The following is a 13,601-nucleotide window of genomic DNA, read 5'->3' as shown; positions in this document are numbered from 1 at the left end:
AATTAATAAGGAATGTTTGTCTTGAATACAGCACTCATATAAAGAAATATCTTACAAAAAATTAGGTATATGATCTTAATCTGAGGATAGTTCATTTAAAACAGAGCTAAAAACTTTTGAGGGCAGTGAGCCTAAATCAAAGGTGACCAAACAACATGGGTACAGATCATGCGACTGGTGACACTATGTGAAGTGTGTAACCAACGTCACTGGGCTGTTCATGTAAAATTTGTGAACAGATGTAGGCTTGTTTGGTCATGCATATTGCCACCTAAAAATTTTTAAGGGGAGTAGGGTCTTATACCTAGCCTCAGCCCACGTTCCCCGAATCGCTCTGCTAGCTGTGTGCAGACCAGTGTGAAAGAAATGAGGAGGAGGAGGCATGGAGCAGGGCGACAGGCTGTGCATCCTAAAGCATTGCCCAGAGAACCCTAACTGCAGGGGCTCGCCACGACAGGGTCCCAGGATGAGCCCCCTTGGGGACTACTAGCTGTTATGTCCTCTTCGTGCAAGATCATACTGACACACGAGGAACTCTAAAAAGTCAATCAGAAAATACACCTGTTGAGTGTTCACTGGACCACTGCTTCCAAAATGTATTTTGACCATGGAGTCTTAATTTACTGCACAAATACATTCATATCCTGAGACATATTTTGCCACTACTTTAGTAGTAGCTAAATGGAAGCAATTTGTTAGTTACCTTAGTATCTTCAAGTAGGTGTATAACTTGCTGTCAACTAACAACAAGAAGTACATCTCTTCAGCTAGAAAGATGAATCGGGCTTGTTAATAGGTCTTGTGTGGGAACGTTAGAAGCCAGTAGAAAATGCAAGATCCTAAAGGAAATGTAGCATTGAGGCTCACTACCATGCACTGACTGTAACCATCATCCCAATCGCAGTTAGTAAGTCTGTAAGGAGCAGCAGCCTGTTTACTGAGAGTAGCATGGATTTAGACATTTATAACACAGATTTCATGAGTATAGAGATGCAAAGGAAGTTTTAACGATCTCTCTTAAGCAAGAAAATCACAAGCAATGGCTGCATTGCATCCATCACCCTTGAGATTTTTTTTAAAAACCCAATCACATACACTGCATGTGGCAGTTACATAATCTCTTGTCAACTTGTGAAGGGGGTGGAATCTAGCCTGTCAATCAGGTCAGAGCCTGATGACCTCATTTTGGAGGAGCAACAGAGACAAATAGCTCACTGGTGGCCAGATACACTCTCTCTCTGCTTTGTTTCTCTGCTACACATTCCTGTTGACAAGCCACATGGAACCATGCTGATGGCAGCCAGAGCCGTGGAGCTGGAGGAGCCATATGGAGACCCCTGACAGTGCTCAGATGTTTCCACCACCACTGGATCCACAAGACTTTCCACCCACTGGCCCATGATCTTCCTGCATTCGGCCTCATTACATGGCTGCCTGGGTCAAAAGAGGAATCATGGACTAGTATCAACATATGGGGTAAATTGGACTTAGAGACTTGATCTGGACTGGGTTGGGATGTTTTTTAATGTACAATTGCTCTTTGATAAAAAGTTTTTACACAAGAGTGTCTATGAATTTCTTTCTCTAGTCAACCCAGACTAACACACTGTAGATAATTGCCTAAAATTGTTTCAAAGGCAGAAAAAGGGTTGGGAGAAGTTTACACAATATCAGTGAGGAAATAATAATGGCTAACACACATAAAGATATTTACTTGCGTTTTATTGACTATGCCTATGTGGGTCATAAACTATGGATAAGCCTCAAGAAGAATGGGAATTCCAGCACACTACATTGTGCTCATGTGGAACTTGTACATGGATCATGATGTGGTTGTGTGAACAGAACAAGGGAATACTATGTGGTTTAAAATCAGGAAAGGTGTATGTCAGAATTGTATCCTCTCACCATACTTGTTCAATCTGTATGCTGAGAAGCAATGATGGGGCTTCAAAGGCTGCGAACATGTCCAAGTGACCTTGGGCGGGTCGTCTCCTCCCCGAGCCGCAGTTTCTTCAGCGGCAGAGCAGAGTTGACAACACTTGGCTTCAGAAGTTTGATGGGAGGTGTCTGAAGCCACAGCTGGATCGAGACTACAACAAGATGGCTGACCAGGACCCGGGGGGCATTAGCCCCCTCCAACAAATGGTGGCCTCTGGCACTGGAGCAGTGGTCACCTCTCTCTTCATGACGCCCCTGGACGCGGTGAAGGTGCGTCTGCAGTCCCAGCGCCCCTCGGTGGCCACCGAACTGAAGTCACCCTCTAGACTCTGGAGCTTCTCCTACATCAAATGGAAGTGCCTCCTGTACTGCAACGGTGTCCTGGAGTCCCTCTACCTGTGCCCACACAGCGCGCACTGCGCCACCTGGTTTCATGACCCCACCCAATTCACCAGCACCACGGATGCCTTGTGAAGATTGTGCAGCACGAGGGCGCCAGGACCCTGTGGAGTGGCCTGGTGATGACTGTGCCGGCCACTGCCATCTACTTCACCTCCTTTGACCAACTCAAGACCTTCCTGTGTGACCGAGCCTTGACCTCTGACCTCTATGACCCCATGGTGGCTGGCCCGCTTGGGCACTGTGACTGTGGTCAGCCCCCTGGAGCTGGTGAGGACGAAGCTACAGGCTCAGCATGTGTCCTATTGGGAGCTGGGCGCTTGTGTGCAGGCCGCAGTGGCCAGGGACGGCTGGCGCTCCCTGTGGCTGGGCTGGGGGCCCACCGCCCTTCGGGACGTGCCTTTCTCAGCCCTGTATTGGTTCAACTACGAGCTGGTGAAGAGCTGGCTGAATGGGCCCAGGCCAAAGGACCAGACATGCGTGGGCATCAGCTTTGTGGCTGGCGGAATCTCAGGGACGGTGGCAGCCATCCTGACTCTGCCCTTTGACGTGGTGAAGACCCGGCACCAGGTCGCGCTGGGCACAGTGGAGGCTCTGAGAGTGAGGCCACCACGGGTCCACTCCACCTGGGTGCTGCTGCGGAGGATCCGGGCCGAGTCGGGCACCAAGGGGCTCTTTGCAGGCTTCCTGCCCCGGATCATCGAGGCCACCCCTTCCTGTGCTATTATGACCAGCACTTAGTTTGGCAAAAGCTTCTTCCAGAAGCTCAATCAGCAGCGGCTGCCAGGCCCTTGAAAGGGGCTCGGGGACTCCCATCTCCTCAGGTGGGCTGTGGGCTGAAGGAGACTGAGCCAAGTGCCTTTTCCTCAGCACTGAGGGGCGGGCCCTGTGGCCTCCCCCCACCAGACCACCCTCAGGCCCTCCCCAGACCGGGCCTTCTTCCTGCTGCACCCCACACCCCAGACTCAAGGATCCTTTCTTACCCCACCAAGTTCAAGACCAAATTTACTACCTGCCCCCCACCTCCCTGCCCCTGTATGTCTGCTATAACTGGGCCTGCCTCAGTCTCCCCTACCTATTAATTCCTTACATCTGAAGATGAAAAAAAACCAAACAAAAAAAATCTATATGCTGAGCAAATCAACAGATAAACCAGATTATACCAAGAATAATGTGGCATCAGGATTAGAAGAAAGATTACTAGCAACCTGCACATGCAGATGACACAACTTTGCTTGCTGAAAGTGATCAGGACTGGAAGTACTTGGTGATGAAGATCAAGAATTGCAGCCTTAAGTATCCCAATAGGTTTATTGTGTCAACCTGACCACTAGGAACATGTGGGATTAATCAGGTCGCAGTTTGAGTGGAGGGCGAAGAGAAAAATGGCTCAGCAAGGCCCGCTCCCCGCTCTCTGATGATCGGAATGTGCTAGAGTGTGAGTGCTGCTGCTGGAGCTAATTCTCTGCTTCAACCTATGAACTACACTACCTGTGGGGCAGGCCAATCCATGGATTGTGTCATTAGAGCCTGAGGCTCCTTCAAGACCTACTTTGCCACACTGCTGGTGCGTACATCACTTGAGCTTGAGACTGGTGGATTCCATCTTGCATTGCTTACGTTTGATACCCTATCCGGGCTTGTGGGATTTCTCCCAAGTTGTCTCCCCAAAATATATGCCAAACCTAGCTGCTTGCTACACACATGGTAAATGACTAAGCACTTGGAGGTCAACGAAAGCAGGTCAGAGGTTATTCTCCCTGGGGGTTGTCAGCCATCTAGAGCAATCAGACTGTATAGTCTGTCCCACCCTAAAGTAGGGCCCACTCCCTTCTGATAAGGATAGCAGATTGTTTCCCTGAAGGAGAGCCCAGGGAGGTCAAGCCCACTCATGGATGACCAAGGTTAGGCTGCCCTATTGAGTCTAGGGTCCACCCTTCTTGTCACATGTATACCCCTAGTCCCTCCCCTTCCTATTACGTGTACACCCCTAGCTCATCCCCTTCCTGTGATGTGTGTGGTTACCTGTAATCACGCCCCTAAGTATATATGGGCCTTGGCCAGAAATAAAGAGGGAATCCTTCTTCCCTTTCTGCAGGTGCTATGCGAGGACCTGGCTGGTGAGATCATAGCCGTCCAGGAGGTAACCATGCTACCATGAAATGTGTCTGACTCCTTCATTTTACTCTCTTTCCTACTGCTCCTATTTCTCTATGACTTTACTATAATCTTATATATATTTTTTAACCATACTATTGAGCCCACCAAACCTGTTATTAGTTGTGGGGGCTGGTTTACCCCACATGGGCCTGCTTCACTAAGCTCCTGAGCTACTGACTATTGATGACCCACCCTGCTGCTTGCTGCCTGTGGGCAGACTCTGCTTGCCTTGCCCCAGGCAGGACTCTGCGTCTGCTTCCCTGACCTTGGACCCAACAGCCCACATGAGTTGAACTGAACCCTCTGTACTGCTGTGTGGACTAATTAGCTGTTACATTCCTACTCACTGTACAAACCTATCCATATATATATAATCATAAGTGTCCTGGTCTTGTTTCTCTAGAGAACCCTACCTAACACAAGTATGGGTTATAATTCAATATAAAGAAGACCAACATCCTTACAACTGGACCAATATGGTACAGCATGATAAATGGAAAAAAGGTTGATGTTGTCGAGGATTCTGTCTTGCTTGGATCCATAAGCAATGCACATGGAAGCGGCAGGCAAGAGACCAAAAGATGCATTGCACTGCTGCACAAATCTGCTGCACAAAACCTCTTTAAGAGAACTGAAGAGCAAGAATGTTACTTTGCAGACTAAGGTGTGCTTGACCCAGGCCATGGTATTTTAAGTGCTCCATATGTGGGTGAAATTTGGACAGTGAATGAGGAAGATTGGAGAAGAATTGGTGCACTTGAATTGTTACAGTAGATAACAATAATCAAAGTACCATGAACTGCTAGAAAGACAAACTGATCTGTCTTGGTAAAAGTACCTCCAGAATGTCCCTTAGAGGAAAGGATAGCAATGCTTCGTCTTACGTACTTTGTTGTCAGGAGAGACCAATTCCTGGAGAAGGACCATCATGCTTGGTAAAGTAGAGGGACAGTGAAAGAGAAGGCCCGCAGAGATGGATTGGCACTTTGGCTGCAATAATGGGCTCAAGTACAGAAACAATTGAGAGAATGGCACGGGACTGGACACTGGTTTGTTCTGCTGCGCACTGGATCGTTATGGGTCAGAACAGACTCACTGGCACCCAACAGCAACAATACATACAATACAATGCAACAGGCACCATTCTAAGAATCTGGTATGTAGTCACACATTTAATCATCACAGTAACTTTAAGAAACTGGTATTATTATTACCTCTAATTTACACTGAAGCAACTAAGGTAAGAAATTCAAAAGTCAAAACCAAGCCCACTGTCATCAAGTTAATTCCAACCCATAGCAACCCAATAGAACAGAGTAGAATGTTCTAGACTGTTACTCTTTGCAGAAGCAGGCTGCCTCCTCTTTCTCCCAAAGAGCAAGCTGGTGAGTTCAAACTGCTGGACTTTCCATGAAGAGACCCACATTTACCCCACGAGGGCACCAACTAGGAAGAGATCATTTCCCCAGTTACAAAGAAAGTTGTAACTGGCTAAATCAGCAGTCTTGCTCCAAAAATCCAATTCCTAAACCATTCCCTAAGCCTTGCTTATCCAAACTAGCAAAAGAAACCGTGCCAAGTCCGCTTCAAAAATCCTGCTGAAAAATATAGATAGCTTATATAAAATTGGAATGATACGAAGATTAGCATGGCCCCTGCACAAGGATGACAAATTCGTGAAGCCAGAGATAGCTTAAAGGAAAACTGAGTAAGGTGCGAGGTGGTATATAAAACCCAAGTGGTAGTCACCTAATCTGGTGTCAATTTAAGGATTAGGTAGAGTCTAGGCTCTCAATCTGGAGATAGCCAATGAGACTTCTGTGGGGCATGGCCTTCTCCTGAGAATTCTGGGAAATCTGGTACTTCCTCCTTGGAGGCAGAAGACACCTCTCTCTGCTACTCTCTGGGAGACACTGCAGAAGACAAGCCACATGGACGCAACCAGACCTCAGAAGCTGGAGAAGCCAGAGAGACTCCTGCCAGTGCTGAGATGCTTACAACACCACTGGACCCAAAGACTTTCTACCCACTGGCTTGTGATGGTCCTGCATTTGGCGTCATTGCATGTGTTTCATGAGTCTGAAGAGGACTTTATAGATTGGTATCGGACATATGGGCTAATATCAGACTTATAGCCTTGGACTGGACTGGGTTGGGATGTTTTTTCAATGTTCAATTTCTCTTGTATATAAACCTCTCCCTTATATACATATGCATGTTTATGAATTTGTTTCTCTAATCTACCTAGACTAACACAACCCACCAGCCACTGCCATGGAGTTGATTCTGATTTATAGTGGTCCTACATAGGTGAGATAGTTAGCGCTTATTGTGCCAACATGGTCATTGAACATGTGTGGGATTAACTGAAGGGCAGAGATAAATGGCTCGGTGAGCCTCGCCTTTCTTGTCTCTTGTTCTTTGATCATCGGACCAGTGTGTGGCTGCCTTGCTTGTTCTGTGCTTCAATTTGCAAGCTACACTACCTGTGGGACACCTAACCTGTGGACTGTGTCGCTGTAATTTGAGGTTCCTTCAAGACCTGCTTTGCCACACTATTGGAATTTACATCTCTTGAGCTGGGGACTGTCGGACTCTGTCATCTGGCTGGCTGTTGGTGACCTGCCTTGCTGTTTGCTGCCTGTGCCCGGATAGCCTGAATTGCTCTACAGAGCACTACCCAGCAGCCCTCAAGACTTGAAGGGCTGCCAGTGTCTCATAACTGTCTCACAGGAGTGAGTTGCACTGAACCACTTTTACTGCTTTATAATTTGATTAACTGTTTATTTCTTATGTTATACATCTATCTATCTGTATAAATATATATAAAATTATTAGCGTTCTGGTTTTCTTTCTCTAGAGAACCGTAACACAATGGCAGTGGCTTGTGAGTTGTGTCAGTCTAGGTAGATTAGAGAAACAAATTCCTCTTTACAGGAGCAGTTAGCCTCCTCTTTCTCCCTGAGAGAGGGTGGTGGATCTGAACCTCCAACCTTGAGGTTAGCAGTCCAATGCCTACCTGACAGCACCATTAAGGTATGCCTAAATCTTTTGGGGGATTACAGTGGTAGTCAGAAAATAAGGGGGAGACCTTTATCAATTAATACTGACAAAAACATTTCAATATGTACAAAAGCATACTTGAACAACTGATCAAGAGGCCAATACGACAAACTCTGCATTTTGTGTTACTATTCCTTAACAAGGGGCCCTGGTGGCTTAGTTGGGCTGCTAACTTCAAGGCTGACAGCTGAAAGCACCAGCTGCTACCCAGGAGAAACATGCGTCTTTCTATTGTTGCAGAGACAGTCCTACCCTGTCCTGTAGCCTCACTCTGAGTCAGCAACAGCTGGCAGTTGACAATAAAATAAAAGCACTACTAAGATATTTAAAAGTCAGAAGGAGACTGCCAATTCCCAGAATTATGAAGTACTTTCAATTCAGCTAATTCACTTTGGTGATATAAATCACGATGATTTATGTAATTTATCGCTTTTCCTTCACTGGAAAAAGAATAGTCTAAATTTTAGTGAATATTTTCTTGAAATTAAAGAAGTACCTCTCAAAATAATAGAGAAAACCAGGCTCACTGGTCTGCGAGACTGCTGGTATCCCAGTGATGAAGGCCCTTCATAGACATCAGTCCTGGAACTGAATTCACCCTGTTGGCTCAACTTTCAGCCAAAAGGGAGGCATATAAGGTAGACAGTCACACTAGGGAGTTTTGCACCCCATAAAACAATCAATATATCAGATCAAAGGGACCCCATCTGCCCAGAAGGCAGGGGTAAGGGGAGGATAAATGGAAACATTAAACACAAGGAGGAGGGTGGGGAGAGTGCTGTCACCTGGTGGGGCTGCAATCCGTCTCCAAACAGTGTGTCTGAATTGCTGGATGGAAAACCAATTTGCTCTGAAAACTTTCACCAAAAATGCAACTTAAAAGGGGGAGAAAAAAAAGTGCCTCAGGAATTAGACCTCTTTATGGCCTAATTTGACACAACAATTTTGCTTTCAAGGAAGAAGATCAACTATCAAAATGTCCACCTATATAAATACAGTCTGAAGACATTGCACTCTGCCTTTTTAACAAACTACAGGGCCCCTGCAGCAGCGTACTGTACGTAACTGCATCTGGGTGGGTGTGCCTTTACCGGTCTCTAGGCCTCTTAACCTCTTGCATGTTGCACCTGACTTGTCTTCACCTTCCCTCAGCCTGGTAACGCATCATCCCTCACAGGTGAAATGCCAGCTCTGCAGGCAAAACTCTCTCAACACAGTTAATCATTCCCTCTTCTCACCTGCACAGTCCCCAACTCCACCCTAGGAATGCTTATGCTTCTTAGATAAGACTGTTCACTGAAAGACAGGGAGAAGAGGTGAAGCTAGGATGGCCACAATCAGGCAATTCTGAGCATGTTCATGTTTTGATAGTATGGCAGATTGACACCTCAATCCAACAATGTTGAGTGCTAACCATACACCAGGAGACACTGTGCTAGGGAAATAGAAATACTTAAGACAATGATCCCCATACCCAAGACTCCCTTGCATAGACAGTAATGTGACAACAAGCAGGGTGCAAATTAAATCAAAGTTAACACAAACTTGGAGAAACAGAATTCAGAATGAAATACATAAAGTAGAAAATACCTTATGGAGCAAGAAAACATTTTGTTTCTATTTTGAATTTGCATGTCCCAGACTTAAAGTATTTTTATTCATTCAACTACTAATATTTAACAAATATTTATGGATTATAAAAACTGATTTGCAGGAGAACATAGCCATGCATTTATATATTAAAACAGAGTTTGTATCTTTCATAATTCATAGATGGTGCACTGCATTCTACAGCTATGACTAAGCTTCTGTCTGAACTTGCATAATTACCCTTGTTTGAATGCAATTCTTTAAAAAATTACATTTCTCGTTGAATTATAGATAAGGAGATGTAAAAACAGTATCCAAGAGTACCATAAAATATTAATTTCATTAAGTTGAAAATTGGATAGATACAAGCTGTAGTTAAGACAGACCCAAAACAAACACAAAAATCATTAATTCAGTATTTGGCATCATTTTAAAGATGTAATTTATTTTTTTAAATTCAAGTCCATTTTATTTGGACTTTTCCAAATAAAACTAGGGTGATTTAGTTCACTAATAATAGGTTCTCTAGGTATACAGGGGGAGGCACATGCAGAGTCGCACGTGTCTGGGAAGGGGGAAGGGGGAAAAAAATAGGTTCTATAAAGGCTCAAAGGAAACAATCAAACCAAAAGAAAACATATATTTTTATAGGAATGCATTTCCTTTCTACCCTGCAAAGCCACAGACCCCCAAAAGTACTTTTCTTCATTTTTATCACCTCTGACAACCCATAATAAAGCACTATTAAAATATTATATAGATTCCTGAGGGCACATAAGGTCTACTGCATTAAAATGAGCATCAACACTAAATTTATCATTCTTTGAATAGTGCTATCACGATAATTATTAAGAAAAGCAACAATGCCCACATGAAAGAAGGACACTAGCCTATGTGATCATGAGGTGTCGATGGGATCAGGTATCAGGCATCAAAGACCCAGAACAAAAAATCATATTGTGAATGAGGAGGGAGTGTGGAGTGGAAACCCAAAGCCCATCTATAGGCATTGTACATCCCTTTACAGAGGGGTCACAGGTAGGAGACAAGCCAGTCAGGGTGCAGTATAACACCGTTGAAACTTACAACTTTCCTCTAGTTCTTTAATGCTTCCTCCCCACCCCTACCCCCGCCCCCCACTATCACAACTTCAATTCTACCTTACAAATCTGGCTAGACCAGCACATGTACACGGGTACAGATAAGAGCTGGAAACACAGGGAATCCAGGACAGATAAACCCCTCAGAACCAATATCGAGAGTAGCGATACCAGGAAGGTAAGGGGAAGGTGGAGGGAGAAAGGGAGAACCGATCACAATGATCTACATACAACCCCCTCCCAGGGGGACGGACAACAGAAAAGTGGGTGAAGGGAGACATCGGTCAGTGTAAGACATGAAAAATATAATAATTTATAAATTACCAAGAGTTCATGAGGGAAGGGGAAAATGAGCTGATACCAAGGGCTCAAGTAGAAAGAAAATGTTTTGAAAATGATGATGGCAACAAATGTACAAAGGTCCTTGACACAATGGATGTATGTATGAATTGTGCTAAGAGTTGTACTAGCCCCCAATAAAATGATTTCAAAAACAGAAACTTTAGTTGGCAAATTTAAAGAAAAATTTAACAGTGAGCTTACAGTACTACAGTACTTAGTACTTAGTTTGAGAAGCATAGATTTCCTAGAGAAAATTCAGTTCCTTCACAGCACCAGGACATCCCCATCTACACTTCCCATCTTCATCCGACAGCCCAGTCAGCCTCCTGTCTGACTCAATTGCTCACTTCTTCAGTCTTCTCTACCCAGGCTGCTCCTGCTCACCCAGCACACTCATCCTCATGCTGTGGGGCCTACTTCCAGGTCAGCGATGAGCCTCCTCTGACCCTTCAGGGAGAAGTCATCAGGCTCTTACGTTACACTTTCAGTCTGTCATAAGGCAGTATAGTTCAGTACTTCTATTCTCATTCCTATCAATGAGCTGTACTAAACCAGAGGTTTTCTGTCACTAGCAAATAAGAAGAAGAACGTGAACGCAGCAGGCTTTGTAGCTCTTCTCCCTTCAGTCCAACAAACCAGCATTCCGTTTGCTTGTCGTCACTCTTTAGGCTGACAGTCCGGCAGAACCATGAGCTCATCTACCATAGAACTGAGTGGTGACATGCATCTCTTCCTCGGTCTCCAAGAATGAGTTGACAATGAGATGGCTCATTAGGCAAAAGTATAGATCCAAATCCTCTTTGGATATGCCTCAAGCTTTGGTCCGCAGCATAGTCACGAGAATTGCTCATGCATCAGACTGGCAATACCAGATGAATAAGCATTTCCCCACCAACCAGCTAAATGACATAAAGGGGGACCATGAAAACAAAAAGAAAAATGGAGAAGAGCAAGTATCTGGGACAGGCGCAATCTTCCCTATAAAGCCAATAGAAAGCAAAGGCTTGAAGACAAAACCTCATTTACAGTGCCAACAAAGATAAAATATGTAAGCACAAATATAAAGTAAGTTCAAAATGTGTATGAAGAAAACTATAAAACATTCCTGGAAGATACCAATGGAAAAGACAGTCCATGTTCCTAGTAGGGTATCTCAAGATCACCTAAGCTAAATTACAAAGCTAATACACTCTATAAAAAACACAAACAGTGGTCAGGCAAACCAGCTTTGAGAAAGCTCTCAGTGCCCCAAGGTCCGCAGGCATCCAGCACGAGCCCTCCCCACAGCCAGTAAGTTCAAAAGGAAGGTCAGCTCGGTGAAGGCGCAGTCAAGGAGGCGTCCAAGAAGATTGGTGAGGTTGTCAGCACACCCTGCGCCTACGAAGTGGAGATGAAGCCAAAAAAGGCACCAGGAGAGGATAAATCTTCAGACAAAAAAGTGCAAGCCAAAGGGAAAGGGGCAGCAAAGGGAAACCAGGCGGAAGGAGCTGACCAAGAACCTAAAGATTTACCTGCTGAAAAACAAGGAGTCCAGCCTCTGATGAAGCAGGAGAAAAAGCAGCCAAGTCTGATTAACATTTATCGACCACGTCTTGTCAGTGGGCCCTCTTAGCTTCCTTCATGTTCAATCGAGGGGAATATTTTTATTAACTATTTTGCAAATGCAAGCTTTATAGTAGCTCTAGAAACATTTTTAAGGAGGAAATCCCACTTCATGCTTTTTTTTTTTTAAGACATAAAATCATTGACTGGTTGTTTATTTTTTGGTACAACCAGAAAACAGTGGGGATGTTGAATTGTGGGAAAATTTGACTGTGTTATGTGTACAAGTAACATTCCATGGGACCGGGGAAGGGGTGGGGGTCGAGAGTCTTTTTATTCCCTAACACAAAACAATACTTAATGGCAATTTGGAGTCACTGTCATGCATTTATATGACTTGGCCATTTAAAGTGTTTCCAAGTTGTTGGTTTTTTAGTAGAGTTGTCTGAAACCCACTCTGTAATTGTGGCTTTCTTGTCAGAACTGTGCATTCTGTAACACCTGTGGTCATGGTTTCCTGGTAACTTTCTTATGTGCTGTGAAGGGTCGAACATTTGAGTATGTAGTGTGTGTGACATTAAATTGTGAATTACTGGGACTTAAGATGTAACAGCTTCAACATTTGAACATAATGGTACTTAACCTGTTTTTAAAAATGCCTCCAAATTTAAAGCTGGAAAGTCACTGGAATTTAGAAAAATATTGTATCTACATGCCATTTTAGGATTTTGGTACAGGCATTAAGAATTGTGCTGTTAAAAAAAAAAGAATTATGTTGTGCTTTTCTTTATTTTTTTTTCCCCTTAGTGTGTGTGTGCTATTTGTTTGGTTGCTGGTTGGCTTATGGCGGATATTGGTGCAGCTGGTCTTAAAGTGTTTTGATTTTGTCTTATTATGACTGCCAAAGTAAACCAGAGACATGCAAACCCCATGGACAAGCAGATGGAGTCTGGGCTTCTACTTAACTCTAGCCCCAATTGAAGAACAGTTAGTTCTGATAACATGGCCCTGCTCGATACTCACCTTCAAGAAAAAAGGATTACTGAAGATAAGGGTGCTACAGCAAAGTGTGGTAAAGAAAGTAGATGGTGCCTGGCTATCAATCGAAAGGTTATCTGTGGTCTTTAGAGGCTTCTAATCAAACAAGCAGCCCTCAAAGCAAGGAGTCAACTAAGTGAACATGGAGGAAGCACACTAGCTTGTATGATTCAAAGATGACAATTACAAAACTCGAATATAGCAAAGGGAAAAATATCAGAGCTAAAACTATGAACATCCAATTTGCAGAAGGCTATGGGGGACAGTGGGAGCCCAAAACCCATTTGCAGAGTATCTAGTCAGACTGAGCCGCTGGCAGATCCCCTCTAGCCATAGGCAAGAGTCTCTAACAGCCTTACTATCAGGCAGAGACCACTGTAATCTTGATTATGCTGGACTGAACCTGATACTTGGCCAGCTGACCTC

The 13,601-nt window shown here is 44.4% G+C and overlaps 1 protein-coding gene and 2 pseudogenes across 1 annotated transcript in view; 2 read left to right on the top strand and 1 right to left on the bottom strand.

Moving 5' to 3' along the window:
* Positions 1 to 13,601, bottom strand: part of GXYLT1 (glucoside xylosyltransferase 1) — a 49,131-nt gene that overhangs the window by 7,026 nt on the left and 28,504 nt on the right. The window lies entirely within an intron of this gene.
* On the top strand, positions 2,104 to 3,380 carry LOC105979428 (annotated as a pseudogene).
* LOC115868575 lies at positions 6,098 to 6,196 on the top strand (annotated as a pseudogene).

Source organism: Echinops telfairi, unplaced genomic scaffold, assembly GCF_000313985.2.
Source record: "Echinops telfairi isolate 266 unplaced genomic scaffold, ASM31398v2 ScPeMD7_12;HRSCAF=54, whole genome shotgun sequence".
NCBI classification, from domain to species: domain Eukaryota; kingdom Metazoa; phylum Chordata; class Mammalia; order Afrosoricida; family Tenrecidae; genus Echinops; species Echinops telfairi.
Note: the sequence above shows the minus strand (reverse complement) of the source record. Positions and strands in the feature narration are given on the sequence as shown.